This window comes from Lynx canadensis, chromosome A2 (assembly GCF_007474595.2).
Source record: "Lynx canadensis isolate LIC74 chromosome A2, mLynCan4.pri.v2, whole genome shotgun sequence".
In the NCBI taxonomy this organism is placed as follows: Eukaryota; Metazoa; Chordata; class Mammalia; order Carnivora; family Felidae; genus Lynx; species Lynx canadensis.
In genome coordinates, this window is record NC_044304.2 from 142712754 (window position 1) to 142732681 (window position 19928).

The following is a 19928-nucleotide window of genomic DNA, read 5'->3' on the forward strand; positions in this document are numbered from 1 at the left end:
ATGTGGATACTTACCATCCTCCTAATTGTTCCTGAGAGGTACTGAGATGGAAAACGTAATTCTAATATTCCTTCAGTTATCTCAGTCCTGTATGCTGAGAATATGATTCATATATCTAAAATATTTTCTCACAAATTATGAGGTACAAACATAAGTAAATTGATGTATCTGGTGCTTGAATAAAGAAATGGAAAGATCCTTCAAATCTGGGAGGTTTAGGGAATTTTCCAAGATCAATTTCCTCTTAGAGGTTTTCATGGTACATGTTGGCCATAGAACCTCATTCTGCATTAAAGTGTATGGCATTGGGCTTCTGTGTGCTGCCTGCTGTAGTCAAAGAAGTCAAGGAAGGAAGCAGGCATGAGTCTGTGGGTATCTGGCCTTAGGGACTCCAACTAATGACAGATGAAGGAGCAGGGGACACCTTAATATTTATAACCATTACCAAATCTTTGCAAGAAGGCAGAAGAGGTAAGGAGAAACATGACTTACAGGCAGGCAGATTTAACTGCATTTAAAACAGAGGCTTCAGGCACATTAAAACAACAATATATTTGATAGCCTCACCCATCTCTCTGGATGCCTTTGCTTTTTGCCTAAAATATATTTGAGTAAATTTATGGGAAAGTGTAAGAAACCCCAGCAAAGTGCTTTGTAGACGACTATGATGATTCAATATCTCTATCGAGTATTTTGATACTTCTCTGCTAATTGTCAGGGTTTCATGTATTATCCAAAGCCCAGGGGGAAAAAAAGAATTAATCAAATATTTAAAGCATTATAAAAGTTTGTATCCACAGTTTCTTCATATGCCCCTAAAAGGCATATCATCAGATTATTTTCTGACAAAAATAAGCTTTACATACACTCCCAAATTAAGAAAACTAGTAACTGGTAATATATTAAATTTTATTATGAAAATAGAAGTCCTGGATTGCATTCTTTTTGTATAATTTCCCATGGAATGGTCAACCTACAAGGTTATATTCAGAAGCATTTGTATTATAATTAAAAATACTGAATTTTTAAAATTAGAACTGTGTGATAAATAGAATAGATATAGAATATAGATAGAAAGATAGAATATAACTGCTTTGTGAAATGTTGATTTTAATGGTCAGTAGAACTAATAAAGAATTTTGTGAATGTCTGACTCAGAGTCAACCAGGAAGGAATTTCTACATTGGAAGAACAGGAAGATTAGATGACATTTAAAATTGTTAGACTTTCCCAAAGAGGATTAATATAAAAACTAGCTCAAAATCCTGTTAAATAACTTCATATGACATCACACTTCAAAATAGCTTCATACCAACCAAGGTGATCTTAAGTTTTCCCTCAGCTTGACCAAACTTCAGAGAGGGTTCTTCCTCCTTCTAGGTCCCTGACCTCTCTTTCTTTAGAGCATTTATGTTGGAAAACTAGTACTTGTCAATTCTGCCCCTTTGAGATATAAAAGTTTTTAAAGCTCATGTCAGTTTTACAATCCAGGACTATCTTTCTCAAGGACCTAGAGGTATCCCTTTGAAATATGATCATCAAGGCAAATAGTGTCCCTATCCCCCTGTCTCTGGAAGGCTAGGAGCCTCACTCCAGTGGTAGACTAACTATAGGAGGCACCTTTGGATAAGCTAATTTGCAAAAACAGATGGCTTAAGATTTCCTCCATTCTAGTTCTTAACAATTCTCCAGCTCTTTGTTTCTTTTTCTCAAAAAGTTAAAAAGGTAAAGTTTTTCTTTTCCTCGCTTGTTCACTGATTTATTCATTCAACAAATATTTAACGTAAGCCTTCCTTGAAGGCACTAAAGGGATACAAAGATGAGTATAAGTGTTTTCTGAACGCGATCACAGTTTATCAGGAGATATAAATATATAAACAAGGATAATACCAGGGGAAAAATTAAAGATAGATGGAAATAAAGTAGTCTGAAGTATTAAGAGAGGTGAAATGATTTGTACCTGGTTGGTGACGGAGATGGATTATTCAGAGAAGGATTCATGGAAGAGCAAGTGTTTGAGCGGGGCCTCTAACAATGGCAAGGAATAGTGGGCTTTGGATCCTCCGAGAAGGATACTTTAAGGAGGAGGCTTTCAAGGCAAAGGCAAGAGGACAGACAGAGCTATAAGTCTCCCCAGAGACTTATCAGTGGCATAGAGTAACCAAGACAATGTTCCTTAGGGGAAATAAAACCAGAAAATTAGGTTGACCTAGATCTTGAAGTGTCTTGAGAACCAGTCCAAGGATTTGGGATTTTATTCTATGAATGATGAGAAGCCATTGGTGTATTTTAAACTAGAGCGGCAAGTGGCCAGATTTGCAAGCTAAGAGGTGCATTTGGCAATGATGCAGTAGTTCTCAAACGTATTTGCTCCTATATTACTTTAAAATATTTTGAAAAAATATATAGCAACTCTTTATAATGTTTTCCCAAAACTATCGCTAACCTGGCATCTTGTGAAGAGGACATGGCAAAGAAGAACCAGCATGACGCCTTGATTGCAGGAGCATTCTCATGCAGGTCACTTTTAGGACAGAGCACCCACGGAAATGGAGGATGTGCAACAGGATTCCCTTACAATGATCAGGTCCCATGTATTTCGCGGCAAACCTTTACCACTTCTATAGCCATGCATATAGATGTGGTATTTTGATGAGTGCGGAGAGACAACGCAATGGAGAATATGAAGACTGAAGACAGAGTTAACAACAGAATATTTTTATTTTTAGTCCAGGCACAAGTTGTTTAGTACACAAAATAGGGCAGTGGAAGTGAGTTTTAGCTGCTGCTGCATAACAAGTTACTGCACATTTATTGGCTTAAAATAACAACCATTTGTAGTTGCTTGTGAATGTGATAAAGTGAACAGTATCATCTGACCATGGATTGACTCACTCATGCATCTGTGATGTGCTAGCTAGCAGGTAGGCTGGGGTCTCCATAGGCTAGGATGGCCTCATTCACATGTATTGCGTGCCTGTTGATTGAAGAAATGAGGGCAACTGAGCCACATATATCTCCTTACCCATCAAGCTAATCTAAGTGTGATAATATGGAGGTGACAGAGTTCCAAGAGGGAGCTGAAGCAAACAAGACATTTGGAAGCCTACACTTGGAACTGGCACATTACACCTGCTACATTCTATAAACAAGTATGTTGCAAGACCAGCGCAGAATCAAGGGGTCAAGATGTAGACTCTAACCTCTTTCTGAAAATTGTTGCAAAGTCATATCACAAGACACATGAACACACGGAAAGGAAGAATTGTGGTCACTTTTGCAATCAGCCACAATGGTAATATAGAAGGCCTCTGAGATTTTAGAGTTGGACTGCTTTAAAAAGAATAGTCTTGCAGGAGCAAGTAGGTTGTATCAATGAAAAGGCAGTCTAGAGTGTGAAGATGAATGAAATAGCTGAAGTTTACTTAGTCTAGTGCAATAAAATAGATGTAGTAAAGAGAGAGTAGTGGTAAAAGAAGAAAGCATGTACTTGATTGGGTAAATTACTGGTCAGAGGAAGAGTAAAGTTCTTACTAGAATTAATTGTAGCTGAATTGTATTTAAATATGGAGTTAATTAAAATTCATTTTAATTGGGTCAATCAATCTAATATAAACTTGGCCAACTTTATGTGGATGCAGAGAAGCATTGAATATTAATTAGTCTTTGACAAAGCTTTCAAGTCCATCTAATCCAGTCCCCTCCTTAACATATGAGAAAATAGAATGTATCATTCAATAATACATAGAAAATGATGTCATTTTAACCCATAAAAAAGAGCATTTGGCATAACACAGTTGAGTCCAGAACTAGTGATAACAGAGACCAAGTAACTCAATTATGTGTTCTGAGAAGTATTGCCAAGTAAAAGACAAGTAAAAGACATCTACAGGTGATGTAAAATTCAATTTTCATCATTAACTTCAACCACTTTCCAAGTCTTTAATAACTGATCTGCATGTTGTCCTAAATCATAATATTTGAGAATGAAGAAACCTTGGAAAAAACCTAGTCCAGTTGTTTTAAAGCAGTATTTTAAAGCACATGGTGGTCTAGTTCAACACACTTTTCGTAAAAGGATATTGAACAAAAGTGTGAGTAAAGTCACTTGCTGAAGGCACTAGAACAAGTTATTGGCAAAGCCAGCTGAAGGATCTGTTTTCTCAGACTCCCCCACTAGCTGTCTTCTTCCCCTGCTTTGAAGCAGGCAGAGGAGGAGTTTCAGCCAAAGGAGGAAAGTAATGAATGGTATGCAGAGGCAGAACATGAATCCCAGCTGATGACCTGAGAAACATGGAAATGACTGCAAATAGAACGTACATTTGCTATGTAGATGGAATGATAGGTGCTATCATAAACAAGCACATGTATACGTGTATGTCACTGATCATTGAGTGCTCTCATCATAAGGTCCAGATCTGCGGACTCACAGATACATGAAAAGAATCCATCTTTTCGTCTTTTAACTTACCCATTTGTGCCTCATTTTCTTCCACAGATAGGATCAAAGGGTGGCTAATCAGTGTTCTGTTTAATCAGGTATTCTGATTAATAGTAGCTGTACATATTTTATAGATAATTAAATTCCCAAACATTAGGATTCAAGTAAATATCTTTGACATTAAGTCTATACCTGGAAAAATATATTTTTTCTTTGTTGAATCAACAACCTAATAGTTCAGGGTTATTATGATGAGTTTCATTATCATTTTATTGCTGAATTGCAAAAGGGCCTATCCACTGAGCTCCCTAAGCTACAAAATACCACACAATAGGCAAATTGTGCATAACAGAGTAAGACAGAGAAAGAAATTTCTCTTTATGTACAACCTGCTTAGAGTTTCCTGTTGCTGTTGATAAATTTTACACATTTACAAACGTTCATTTTGGATTGTAAATAAAGACTGAGAAAGAAGCAGCCGGTAGCATCTTGGTAGTTACGACAGATGGCGTTAACCACGTGGGAATGCTTAGAATACAGAAAAATAAATTGTTACAAGTGAGGGCTCTGTCTGACACAAATGTTTGATATAATGCAAATCAATTAATTCTTGTAGTATTTTAAAACAATATCTAATGAAAACTTCACTTACGAAGAATTAAGGAATAGTATAACAAAATTAAGTAATAAGCAAATGAAATTAAGTATTCATTCCAGATGTAAACAAAATAACACAATTCAGTAATTTTGTCTTTAAATAGCTTTTCAAGCTGAATTTAAAAAGGCAATGTGATTTCCAAAGCAGACAAGTTTTATTAAAACAATAATTTTATTCAAAAAAACAAAATTTCCCTATGATTAGAATATAAGCTGCTAGGAAAACCTCAAGGCAAAAATATTTTTCAAAACCAGTTTCTACCACACTTACCCCCCCCCCCCCCCCCAGAAACTGTATAACTCGTCCTGTGGGCTCATACTGCACCTTCCAGCTTCTTGGGAAACCCCACACTACACTCACCCAGACCAGGTTCCACTTGACCCACAGCACCTGCCATAGTGTTAAAAAGAAATGATTAATGGGGAGCCTGGGTGGCTCAGTCGGTTACGCGGCCGACTTCAGCTCAGGTCACGATCTCGCGGTCCGTGAGTTCAAGCCCCACGTCGGGCTCTGTGCTGACGGCTCAGAGCCTGGAGCCTGTTTCCGATTCTGTGTCTCCTCTCTCTCTGCCCCTCCCCTGTTCATGCTCTGTCTTTCTCTGTCTCAAAAATAAATAAACGTTAAAAAAAAAATTTTTTTTTAAAAAGAAGTGATTATTTCCTGATGCAGGGGCTGAAGGAGCCAGCTCCTCCGTCACAGGTTAAAAAAAAAAAGTTGTAAAAATGTAATTTCTTTAGAACTGCGAAGAATGTGTCCAATCTCCCCTATAAACCACAACCAACCACAATACCACCATCAGAGAATTGACACCCACCATCAAACATTTTTAAACATACATGCAAGGTTTCTCTCAGTGGTCAGAAATTTTACATTATTTCTTCTTCTTTAACTCGTATTTCCATTTCAATTCCTTCACAGATTTAATGTAATATTAATGCGGTATATTTTTACTCTTCAACGTTTTTCATTGATCACCCTATCAGGACACTGTGTTGTCTAATCCCAGGAGGCATTATTTACATAATACATATTATTTGTTAATTCTCTGAATATAAAGTATATTAATTTAAATTTATTTTCTTTAAATTTTCCAATTTCCCATGACCATAAGGCCCTAAGATTTATAAAAATTTCTTTGGAGGTCAAGTTACAATTACAGCAATGACTAGTACATGGTAAAAGCAATTATATTACCTATTAATGATAATTGTAAAATAAGAACAATAAAATGTTACTGAAAATTCATTTAAGGTAGCTGGTCCTTCTTTTATAGTTAAATAATGTGCCATCAATTAATACCATTAATTGCTAGAATGTGAAAGAGTCATTCGGTGGCTGCTCTATTCCTCCCTAGTTTTTACCTTCAAATGTAAGATCTGAAAAATCTTGTTTGTATAAATAAGTGGACAGATCTGGAAAGAGTTTTGCAGCTAAACTCTCTGAACTACTGATTTATATGTCAAGTATCACGGAGATATCTTTCATCAAATTTTATTTGTATTCTGTTAGTGGATAGTTCGATCAGTTCCCCTTTTGATTTTGTAGGAAAGGATGAAGTAAAAATACCTGATTTGGAACATGGTTATCAGCCACTATTAGATTCATTAATTTTTTTTTCAAAACCAATGCTTACTTTAATGCCCCAAGATTCTTTTTTATTTCTTGAGAGACATCTCTATATTTTGCACAGAACGAGATGAATACCCCAGTTTGAAGACTAGTAGACTAGTCTATCTATCTCTGCCCTATTTCCTATGGAAATATTGAGAATGTATTGCTGTACAGATGCCATGAACCTCATCCCTCTCAATATGTGCAAAGATGGTGAGGATATGAGAGACGACAGAAGAAATCCAGGTGTTTTCAGAGAATGATGAATGTTACATGAGATAAACAGGATAAAACACTCCATGATAGGAACCATCATGAAAGGCAAAGTACAGATCATTCAAGAAATGACTTGTACTTCATTTAAAAATAACTAGGGACAAAATGTTTAAACTCTTCTTTAGTAATTTAGAACCTGTGAATAATCTTTCAGAACTTAAACCACTATTAAGTAGAAACGTTTTTGTATCCCCAAAGAAGTAATAGAAAGTAGGAAATAAAGAACTTTTCACTAATAGCCAGTGCCTCTTATTTCTAGTATTGTCTCTTCAGTAATCTGAACTAGAAAAAATAACGTAGATACTAGCTAATGGACTTCTACCATTTCTCAAACTTAACTCTTAATGCTAACCAGTACCAATAACTTCCAAGCACCTAACAACTTGTGTGAGAGAAGAAAGAAAATAAGCTGGCTTAAACAATGCCCAGTTAGATAGACTTGGGCTCAGCATTTTCCACCTGCCACGAGAGTGTAGAGAAAGACTCTGAGGTCACCATACTCATCTGTGGCATCATTTAATATGGAATAACCCTGCCAACATAAAGTTGATACAAGTGTCCAGAATATGACTAAATCAGGTATTTCATCCTATTAACGAGGATTGAGAACATGTAGGGAGAATCGCCCCTCTTAATTCAAAACAGTATATTGATATAAGTGCAAAGAATCACCAGCCTCTTCCCATTCCAGGCATTACATATGGCTGCCCAATATGGGAACCTATAATCAAATTGTTGTTATTTAAATTAGTTAAAAATAAATAAAACTAAGTTTTCAGGTTTTGAGCCATACTAAGCTCATTTCAGATGCTTAATAGCTGCAGGTGCCTCACGGGTATCACATTGGACAGTGCAGATATGAAACGTGCCCATCATTGCAGGATGTTGTGATTGCTTGCACCAAACAAGTAGAAAGCCAACTTCAATTTTTTGTTTAACAGACACATGGGTTCTTTGTAATATAAATACTATATGGTTAATATACATATATATATAATATGACTCGTCCCAAATAGACATAAACAATTTATTTTAATGGATGTTTTAATGTATATTAGCATCTTTAAAATCATGTGAATATCATTTGATATATGGAAAGATGAGATTTGTAACTGTACTCCAGTGGCCTGCAGATTAATAAGCTTCCAAAATTGAGCAATTTACACCTTTACAAATAAGAAAAGGTCAAGTCTCTAGTATTTAAACCACTCTCATTATGTAAAAAAATGATACTAAGCCACTCATCTAATATTGAGAAAGAGACAATTAAAGTAAATCATTGTATATGTAGTAATTTTAATCTTGATTTTAAGGCTTTAAAACAAATATATCATGCTTATTATATTGTGATATAGATGTACGTGTGTGTGTGTGTGTGTGTGTGTGTGTGTTTAATCAAACTTTATGCTTTATGTACTCATCCATTTTAAATGCATAGATTGGTGAATTTTGGCAAATGGATGGCTAGGTAACCATACCAGAGTTAGGTTGTAAAAGGTTCCTATCATCCCCAAATTTCTATTGAGCCCCTTTGCAGCCACCAGAACCTGGAGACAACTGATCTACTTTGCATCACTATAGATTAAATATGTCTTTTCTGAAATTTCAGATAAATGGAATTATACAGTATGTACCTTTTGTGTCTATTTTCTTTCAGTATAATATTATAAAGAGTAAATCATGTTGTTTTGTATATTTATAAACAATGCATTTGATACTGAATATTATTACATTCTATACCCTTATATACCATAATTTGTTTAATAATTGACAAGATGATTGATTGACAAAAGGTTGTCTCTACTTTTTGACTATTATGAATAAAACTGTTATGAACATTAGCACATAAGTGGACAGATGTGTGGACATTAAGTGGACAGATGTTTTCATAACTTGTGGGTGAATACTTGAGAGTGAAATATCAGGATTTTATGATAACTTTAATTTTAAAGACTAGTCCAAGCTATTTTAAAAATCACTTGTCCCATTTTCATTTTCAATAGCAATATGGGAGACTTCTGTGTAGTGGCATTTCTTCTAGTTTTAATCCTTATTTCCCTAATGACAATAGAAGCATACTTTCAAGTACTTATTATTTGTTTACCTTATATGAAGTGTGTTTGAAATTTCTTATCAAGTCTTTTGTCTTATTATTTAGTCATAAATATTCTTTATATATTCTGGATACAAATAAGATACATTCGTAGTGTAAACATTTTCTCCCAGTCTGTGGCCTGTTTTTTGTTTTTTTGGTTTTTTTTTTTTTCATTTTCTGGAAAGGGTCTTTCAAAGAGCAGATCAGCAGACTGAGTAATCAGCCTGGTACCCACCTTGCTCCTTGAGGATGCTGGATAGGGGCAGAGACTCAGCTTACTGCTAGTACCTAACATCATCTTGGGGAGATATTGGAGCATTGTCTCCTTCTGCCAGAATGCAAATGGATGTCAGTTCCTTGTTTAGCCCAGGAGATACCACCCCATAGGGGAATCTGTGAGTATGAGTATGCTACCTACTTCTACCTTAGGGACAAGGCAGGAATGGTGTGGAAAATCAACTTTCTGTTGGATCCACGTTGGGTGAGGGGTAGGGGTACAAATATTTTGTAAGTGCTTAGCTGAATTAGAGTGGATATTGCCAAAATATGGGCCACACTTTTTCTATCATTTGGCTGGAGGAAACAGGCTTTTCTTGGAAATTTATCTGTGCCTGTTGACAGTTCTAGGCTCCAGGAATGTACTATTTGAGATTGGTGGGAAAACCAAGGAACTCACTGCCTTGCATTTCACAAGTCCCAAGGTTCCTAGTAAACACACTTTCTTCCTTCTACCTTTAAGAGACTTTCTACACCTATCAGTTGTGTTTCAAGGGGTTTTCAGTTGTAAAGAGAACCTACTATTTCTAGTGGCCAGGAAAAAAAAAATATATATATATATATATATATATATGTGTGTGTGTGTATATATATATATATATAATTTTTAATCTCATTTACAATAGAACTAAAATAGCAAATACCTAAGAACTATTTAATCTAATGACTGATTTTCATAGAATACAAGGTAAGACTTTATTTTAAAATCTACAAATTTGAGGGTGCCTGTGTGGCTCAGTTTGTTAAGCATCCGACTTCAGCTCAGGTCATGATTTCATGGTTCGTGGGTTCAAGCCCCATGTCAGGCTCTGTGCTGACAGCTTAGAACCTGGAACCTCCTTCCGATTCTGTCTCCTCTCTCTCTGCCCCTCCCCTGCTCACACTGTGTCTGTCTGTGTCCCTCAAAAATAAACAAAAACATTAAAAAAATAAAAATAAATAAAAAATAATAAAAATAAAATCTACAAACTTTAGAATAAATTAAAGACATAAATCTAAAGAAATACCTTGCTCATGGATTTAAAAAGTCAATATTGGAAAACATCATTTTTTTCTAAAATGAATTTATAGATTAAATACAATCCCAATCAAAGCCCTAAATGTATTTTCTGGACATGGACAAGCTGATTATGTACAATGAACTTCTATGATCAACTAACCCACTCGGTGTTATATTCCTTGAGAGATATTTGGTAAAATCGGAAAATCAGTGTGTGAGAGCAAACAATATATTTAACTTCATTAACATTAACCAGGAATTAGGACAGAGATACCAAGGTCATTGCCTTCCCTAGTAATTATTAGAATCATTCTGAGTAAATTGTATCTTAGACTACATAAATATTCTCAATATCTGTTGAGAAACAATTATAACAAATGTTTCATTAATTCTCTCTAAAACAAAATAGTTCTGTAAGTACTATTTCTCATTCAATTTCCTGAATTTTCGTAATTAAATAGAACTTTCTATATATTTTTAAGCCAGTAAATTTTCATAACTGGGTCAATCTCATAGTTCTTCATTACACGAGAATTGTGAGTGACTTAGAAACTTACCAGTAGGGACATTATACAATATGATGGCTCTGAAAACTATTGGATTTTCAGTAAGATACAGCAGGCGCTAGATTTTAAACATCCCTTAATATACACAAAAGCACAATAACAACTTAACAAAATAATGTAGTTGTTCTCAGACTTGTTAAAATACAAGTCTCAGTGCAATGTCTTGTAAATATTTGCAGAGCATCAGTTTATAAGGATGGGCATACTCTACAACTGTTCAACTTCATTAAGAAGATGTAAAGGTCTCTTTTGTAGAAGTAATTAAATTCAGTTCTTACTTGCATACATTTCTTTTGCAAGATTGATTAAGATTTGATAACAGAAATGCTTTTTGGTTAGGCTTGATCAATTCTAAGTGGTCACCAAGGGACAAGACCCTGAGCACACATGAGCAAAATCAATAGCTCCCCATCTTGTGTGGTTTGAAATGCTCAGAGAAATCAGCACATACAAACCCCTCCCCCAGTGACTACCAGCAGGTTTGCAGTCCAGATACTACTCACATATTCAGTTAAAAAGTGGAAGCTCTTTGTGTAAGATACCCTGAGAGGGTATCATTTTAAGTCAATTTTCAGCCATCTAGTTATTATTACATTTATTAACTAAACTCTTGGCAAAACCTCAGAGGCTTGGTCTTAGGAGTGGTATTTTGGTAGGGGTAGAATAGGTCTAGAGCATAGTGTAACATTGTAGCCATGAAGGCTGAGCAGTCACAGGTGATTGTGAAGTCCTATCAGGCACACAGCAGAAAGTAGGATACGGAGGATAGAAATGGGGGCTTGAAAGTAAATTCCTCATGCTTCAAAGCTGGAACATATTTTGCCACTACACAGATGTTGCAGAATCTTTTTAGAGATGTTTATGGGTTCATCTCTTCAGGCTCTATTTATGCAGGTTAAGAGTTGAGCAGTTTGATGTGGCATATGCATGCTTCCATCATATTTGATGTAGCATTTATCCCACACTTAAAGCTATGAGATTGCCAGATCACAGGAGAGATAGTTAAAATACAATAATTTCTTCCTTTGCATGCACTACAGAAAGTTAGAAACGTGGCCTCTGAGCCAAAGGAGAGGCAAGGAGAAGCTGCCATGTCTGTCTCATCTCCATTCTCAGTGTGGCTGAGAAGAGACTCAAACCATATCGACTGCTGCCAGCACGGCCCAGGGCAAAATAATTTCATTAAGAGCATTAACATGCATAAGCTGACTGCTCAACATTCATTCCTAGCCACGTCTTTTCGAGGCATGGTAAAATCAAAGCAATTTAAGTCACTATGGTGCACACAAAGTGTGTGTTGTAGTGATGACCAGTTTGTCTCCTCGCAGCATTGCAAAAAATCCATTAAGCCATGAATTCAGGACTGGGGGAAGGAGTCGTTCTTGGGATGATTCAATGATGATATCGATTATTCTTATAGTTTCATATGGATTATGAAGCCATTTACTACTTGAACTGTATCACACAGTCAGAAAGTCAAAGAAGGATGGTTTCCACCTTCTGTTGCTGAAGGCAGACTTTTATCTGCAGAGTGAGTCGTGGAGACTACGAAGCCCTAAATCACTGGAAGAGACATGGATAACTGAAGGAAATTTGTTAATCCGTAGATGCTTTCTAAAGTACCCATGCAAGCTACTGTTGTTTACAAACTTCAAACAAAAAAGCCGAAACTGTACTCTGCTCAGCCTGAGTATGCAGTTTTCCAAATCTGGGAGTTTTCTTTCAGGATGGGGCCCTAAATCAACAAAGCAAATGTTATTCATCGAACAAGGACAACAAAAAGCTGTCAGCTATACAAGAAGAACTTGATGCCAATAAAGCTGCCAGGCTATCTGCCAATGAATATTTATTTAGACAATACCCTCTGGAAACCCTTATTGAGTGTTGTAACTCTCAAGATGCTGTAAACTCACAGACACTGCCATTGTGCTCAAAACCTGATCCCCATAGACTCTCTACTACATCTTGATGTGAAGTTATCAGTCCGATCGCAAGAGTCTGCCAGCAGACAAATGTCTCCTGTCTGTTCATTGGTCTTCCTTTCTATATAGCAGTCTTCTGTCTACTTAACAGAGCTGCCAAATTTTATTGTTACTATTTTTATTTTGTACTCATCATGTAATGTTTTGCTCTAGAGTTTACATTTATTACTATATTAATTGTCATAACAATCTTATTAGATAAATATGGTTGATGAGCTCACTTTATAGGGGAGGGGGATGATCAATGACTGAATAACTAATTTCCTCCAGGTCACACAGTTTATAAGTTTGAATCTCGGTATAGAACCAAGGATTATTTGATCTAAACTACCAAGTTTTGCTGCCTCTCTGGTACTGGCCCGTGATGGATCAAAGATGTGTGAAAAGCTGAAATATGAGTGTAGTACATTCTAAGATCCTTACTGAATATGACTGTTATTTATTTACTTGATTACATACTCAAAAGATATGTCTAACAGAGACTCTTCCTGAAAAGGAATAAATATTGTGTTTCTTAGGGATGAAAACATCACAACGTTTTTCCCAGTAAGGACCCAAATAGAATAGATTCTCAAAAAATTACTTTGAATACAAAAAAAAAAAAAAAAAATGAATGAATAGGTTTCCATGCCAGCACATAAGAAGCTTGAATGTTACCACTTCATCCTAACAATAAGTAAAAAGCTTAACAAACTAAGAAAAAAAATCAGCATTTCTTCTTAAATGTGTAAGAAGTGAAACCATAGGGCAACCCATAGGTGAATGTGGGGAGTCAAAACTGACCAGCACAGAAACCAAGATCTGGAACCAGTGCTGGGATAGAGAAACCTGAACTGTATTGATGAATACCATTGAACATGAATAGGAATATAAACCTAAATATGAATTCCTGGAAGCTCATTGTAAATATCTTAGATTTAAAAACCACAGGGGCACTCAATCATAGGATATCCCATACTTTTGATAGTTTTACCTCCAGGATCTCTTCTAGGTCTTTATGGGGAATAGAGGAAAACAATCCCCTTGTACTTCTGCTAGGAGAAGGGGAGAAGGAACATCTTTGAATATGCCAGAATATTCTATTCTTTTAAATAAGCTCTGCCCTCAGAGAAACTATTTGACCAGAGCCTCGCTAACATGGAAGAAGGTAAACACTCAAATCCAGCCAGATCTAGCTTTCCTGCTCCACCTAAGGGGCAGGAGGACTGATAAGCACATGTGAGGTGCCCAGTCCAGAAGCACAGCCTCACTAAAAGACAAGAGACCTACTCGTAGGTCTGTGGAATAATTCCCCTCCCCACACCTTACTACCACATAACTAAAGCCTATTTATAACAGTTCCTTTTACCTACATCATGCCCAGCTATTAAGAAAAATTACAAGACATATTTAAAGGCAAAAAATAAATTTGAAGAGACAGAGAAAACATCAGAACTGAATTTGGATATGGCCAGAATGTTGGAATTATTGGAGCAGGAATTAAAACAACTATGGTGGATATGTGAAAGGCTCTGGTAGATAAAGTTGGCAGCATGCAAGAACAGACTGATGATGGAAATTCTCAGAAAAAAAGCAAAAAGAAGTGTTAGAGACCAAAACTGCTGGAAAAGAAATGAATTGGCCTCAATGGGCTTATTAGACTGGGAATGGCTGGGAGCAGAATGTCTGAATTTGAGGATATCTCAATAGACATCTCCAAAACTGAAAGCAAACAGAAAAAAAAAAAAAAAACACCAAAACACCCCAGAATATTCAAGAACTGTGGGACAGCACAAAAATGTGTAACATACATGTGGTAAGAATACCAGGTAGAGGAAAGAAAGGAACAGAAGAAATATTTGACAAAATAATGACTATTTCCCCAAATGAATGTCAAACATCCAACCACAGATCCAGGATGCCAATCAGGGTGAACTCAGTCAGAGGTGAATAACAATCAGGGGAACTCAATCAGGGTGAATAACAAAAACAAATAAACCAAACAAAAACCAACCAACCAAACAAAACACTAAATGTAGGTATATCATTTTCAAACTACAGAAAATGAAAGGTAAAGAAAAAAATCCTGAAAGAAACCAGAGAGAAAAACACTTCACCTATAGAGGAGAAAAGATTATAAGAATTACATCCAACTTCTCAGAAACCATGCAAATAAGGGAGTGGAGTGAAATATTTAAAGTTTAGAGAGAAAAAAAAAAAAACACCAGGCTAGAATCCTCTACCCTGTGAAATTACCTTCCAAAAGTGAAAACTTTCCAGACAAACAAGAATTGAGGGAATTTGTTGCCAGTGGACCTAGCTTGCAAGAAATGTTAAAAGAAAATCTTTAGAGACAAGGAAAATGATATTGGTTGGAAACTCAGCTCTTCATAAAGAAAGGAAGAACATCAAACAAGGAATAAGTTAAAGTAAAAAGACAAAATTAAAACTTTAATTTTTCTTATATTTGACTGGGCTAACTGATAACAGTTAAGCCATGGAGAGCAAGCTTCAGAGGAAATGAAATTGAAAATGAAATGGAAAAGAACACAGAGGTTGAAAAGATTAGATTGATAATAATGGAGACCCAGATGACAGATAGCCAACTTATACATAACAGGTGTCTCTACAGAAGAAAACTAAACAAGTGGAAGAAAAAAACTATTCAAAGTCACAATTATATAAAATTGATCAGATTTAGAAAATTGAAAGTATGCTCCCTGTCCAAAGAAAAAATAATACAGTCAAATCAAACCAAGGTACAAATTAATAAAGATACAGAGTTTCAGAGATTTAAAAAAATCTTTGGATATCTAGACAAAAATATTAAATCACCTAATGGGAAAATAATCAGATTTTTGTAAGGAAATGGAAAATGGTATGTTAATTATTTCTAATTCCTCAAGGAAAGAAAGTATGAACCCTTTAGACTTTTATACCCAGTCAATGGCCATACCACCCTGAACGCACCTGACCTCATCTGATCCTAGAATTGTATATACATATAGTAAGGGAAAGAACAAGGGACAATATCTTTATTCATTCAAGATGCCATGAATTCTCCTTGAAAAGACCCAGCCGAGTAGGAGATGAATAGGAAAGCTGTGCCAAAGGACTCAATGGGAGCATTGAATTCATTCAAATATAGGGTTCAACCTAAATATCAGTGGGAATTTTTCTTACATAACAGAAAATTTTACACTTTATGAATTTTATGACATTTACAGTTTATGCTCTGAAAATATAGAAAGGGTGAGGGGGATGAACTGTAAGAACAGAGTAGCAAATGTGACATTTAAAGTTGACAAACTGAGCATTATAAATGTAATTATGTATTTTCAATAAAAATGGAAACTGCTAGACAGCTAAAAATGTAACAGGAAGTTACAGCAAGGGGGAGGAGATGGAGGTGGAAGGTGGTGGCAGTACACTAATTATATCATATAGAGTGGAGAAGCAACACAGACTCTAAAAATGAATTAGGCACTATAATATTAGTGTTGTAGAGTTAGCCACAAAAAAGGACAAACCAAAATTTTCTGAAAGAGCATGTACACACAAAACAACACAAAGCAAACACAATCTTTTTTAAAAAAAATTTTAGCATGTTATTCATTTTTTTTGAAACAGAGTGGGGAGGGGGGCAGAGAGAGAGGGGGAGACACATCCAAAGCAGGTTCCAGACTCTGAGCTGTCAGCACAGAGCCCGACACGGGGCTAGAACTCATGGACTGCGAGGTCATGACCTGAGCTGAAGTCAAATGCTTAACCGACTAAGCCTCCCAGGTGCCCCCAAAGCAAACACAATCTTATGGTGAAAGCAGGAAGGAAAGGCAAAGAACGAAGAGAAAGGGGAAGAAAAACAACAGGAGCACAAAAAAGGAAAGCAGAAAGATCATAATACTTAGATCAAATGCATCTATAATATAAATAAATAAATAAACAAATAAGGCATTTAAAAAAATGTTTATTTATTTTTGAGACAGAGAGAGAGACAGAGCAAGTGGGGGAGTGAAAGAGAGAGAGGGAGACACAGAATCCGAAGCAGGCTCCAGGCTCTGAGCTGTCAGCACAGAGCCTGACGTGGGGCTTGAACCCATGAACTGTGATATCATGACCTGAGCTCAAGTCAGTCACTTATCTGATTGAGCCACCCAGGTACCATGAAATAAGGCATTCTTTAAAGTTTATTTATTTATTTTGAGACAGACAGAGAGAGACAAAACAAGCAGGGGAGGGACAGAGAAAAAGGGGGAGAGAGAGAGAATCCCAAGCAGTCTCCACACTGTCAGCACAGAGTGCGACTCAGGGCTTGACCTCATGAACCATTGAAATCATGACTTCAGCCAACATCAAGAGGCAGACACTTAGCCAACTGAGCCACCCAGACACCCCAATAAGCCAATTTTATTATCATAATGGATAAATGTCCAGATTAAGTTTAGCTCACATTGCATAGCCAGGCTATGTGTTTATGCAGGAGGGAGTGTCATGACATGGGAGTGGACACACCATCCTAGCCCTACATTCTGTTCATGTAAAATAAAATATGAATTGCTGGGAAGAAACAATGTGCATTGGGCCTCATCCTCTTGGCATACCGTGGCAAGGAATACATCTGTATCGGACTCACCAAGGAGAGGGTTTCAGGAGAGGAAGCTTGCCCCATAATGCTTTTGTATTTATAGAGAAAGTAGGAAGAAATAAGGGAGCTTATGTTCAGGGAGGTGGCCTTCTTATTGAGGGGCCTTATTGAGATCTCTACCCTGACATCAACTTGTTGGCTCAGTCAGATAAATTATTGGAAAATATAAATATGTATTTTAATTCAGATTAAAAAGCTCAGATCTGCTGAGCCAGCTTCTAATTTAGCTACCTCAGTGTGGAAAGGGATGAGCTTTCAGAGTATCTGGGTCTGTCTCCCCTCAAATGTATCTAAAGCAAAATTAAACAAGACAGTTAAACATAAAAGCATGGGCCTACTGAACAGATACTGAGGGCCAGGGCAAATACTTCAAACCTTGGTGTAATACCAAGGTTTAAACTCAAGACAAAATACATTAGAAAATACTTTATAGAATATATAATAATAAAAGTATAATTTACAATATTCCTAACACTTATGTTCAGGTTTCCTAAAAAATTCACAAAAAGCAACCTCATATTAAGGTATAAGTCATCAGTTGATTGGTTTACCAAAGTAGAAATAGTATAGATGGCATTATGTGCTCATTGTTTAAGGACACTGGAAATTAATAACACAATTATAGATCAAAAGAAATAAACAAACATGTAAAAACCCTACCATCTGGAAATAACAATGATGATAAACCTTGAAAATTACAATTTAGAAACTTTGCCTCAGTTGGGTATATGAATTTTATGTAAGGAAATACAGGTCAAATACTCAAAAAATGCCTGGAATTTAATGAAAACATAGGGTATTTGTCTTTCTCTGACTGACTTATTTTGCTAGGCGTAATACTCTCTAGCTCCACCCGTATCACTGCAAATGGCAAGATTTCATTCTTTTTTATAGCTGAGTGATATTCCATTGTGTATATATACCACAACTTTTTTCTGTTGTTTAAGTAGGCTTCATGCCCATTGTGGAGCCCAACAGGCAGCTTGAACTAACAACACTGAGATCAAGACCTGAGCTGAGATCACGAGTTGGATGCTTCACCGACTGAGCCACCCAAGGCCTCCAGATATACCGCAACTTCTTTACCCATTCATCAGTTGATGGGCATTTGGGCTCCTTCCATAATGTGGCTATTGTTGGTAATGGTGCTATAACCATCAGCGGGCATGCATCCCTTCAGATCAGTATTTTTGTATCCTTTGGGTAAATATCCAGCAGTGCAATTGCTTGTTCATAGGGTAGTTCTATTTTTAACTTTTTGAGAAACCTCCATACTGTTTTCCAGAGTAGCTACACGAGCTTGCATTCCCACTGATAGTGCAGGAGGGTTTCCCTTCCCCATATCTTCATATCCTCACCAAAATGTGTTGTTTCCTGTGTTAATTTCAGCTATTCTGACAGGTGTGAGGTGATAATCTCATTATAGCTTTGATTTGTATTTCCCTGATGATGGGTGATGTTGAGCGTCTTTTCATGTGCCTGTTAGCCATCTGCATTGTATGTCTTCTTTGGAAAAATGTCTATTCATGTCTTCTGCCCATTTTTTAACTGGATTATTTGGGGGGGGTGTTTAGTTTTATAAGTTCTTTATATGTTTTGGGTACTAACCCTTTATCAGATATGTCATTTTCAAATACCTTCTCCCATTCCAAAGGTTGCCTTTTAATTTGTTGATTGTTTCCTTTGCTATGCAGAAGCTTTTTATATTGATGAAGCTCTAATGGTTCATTTTTGCTTAATTTCCCTTGCCTCCATTGAAATATCTAGTAAAAAAATTGTTACAGCTGATTTCAAAGAGGTAACTGCTTCTGTTCTTCTCTAGGATTTTGATGGTTTCCTGTCTCACATTTAGATCTTTCAACATTTTGAATTTATTTTTGTGTATGGTGTAAGAGAGTGGTCCAGTTTCATTCTTTTGCATGTTTCTGTCCATTTTTCCCATGCAGAATTTAAGAAACAAAACAGATGAACATAAGGGGGAAAGAAAGGAGGGGGAAAGAAAGGAAAGGCAAACCAGAACAGAAAACAGACTCTTAACTGTAGAGAACAAACTGAGGGTTGTTGGAGGGGAGGTGGGCTGGGGGATGGGTTAATGGATGATGGGTATTAAGGACGGCACTTGTTATGATGAGCACTGGGTGTTGGATGTAAGTGATGAGTCACTAAATTATACACTTGAAACTAATATCACACTGTATGTTAACTAACTAGAATTTAAATAAAACTTTAAAAAATGCCTGGAATTTAGTAATTTCTCTGTAACTGCTAGTTTTATTATGCATTGATGATGATATTGATGATTATCACTATAAGAGGGTTGACAGTCTCTTATGAATTTTGGATTGGCAGCTCCTTTTGCAATTTTTCATCATTCTTAGGTATCAGAAGTATTTTGATGA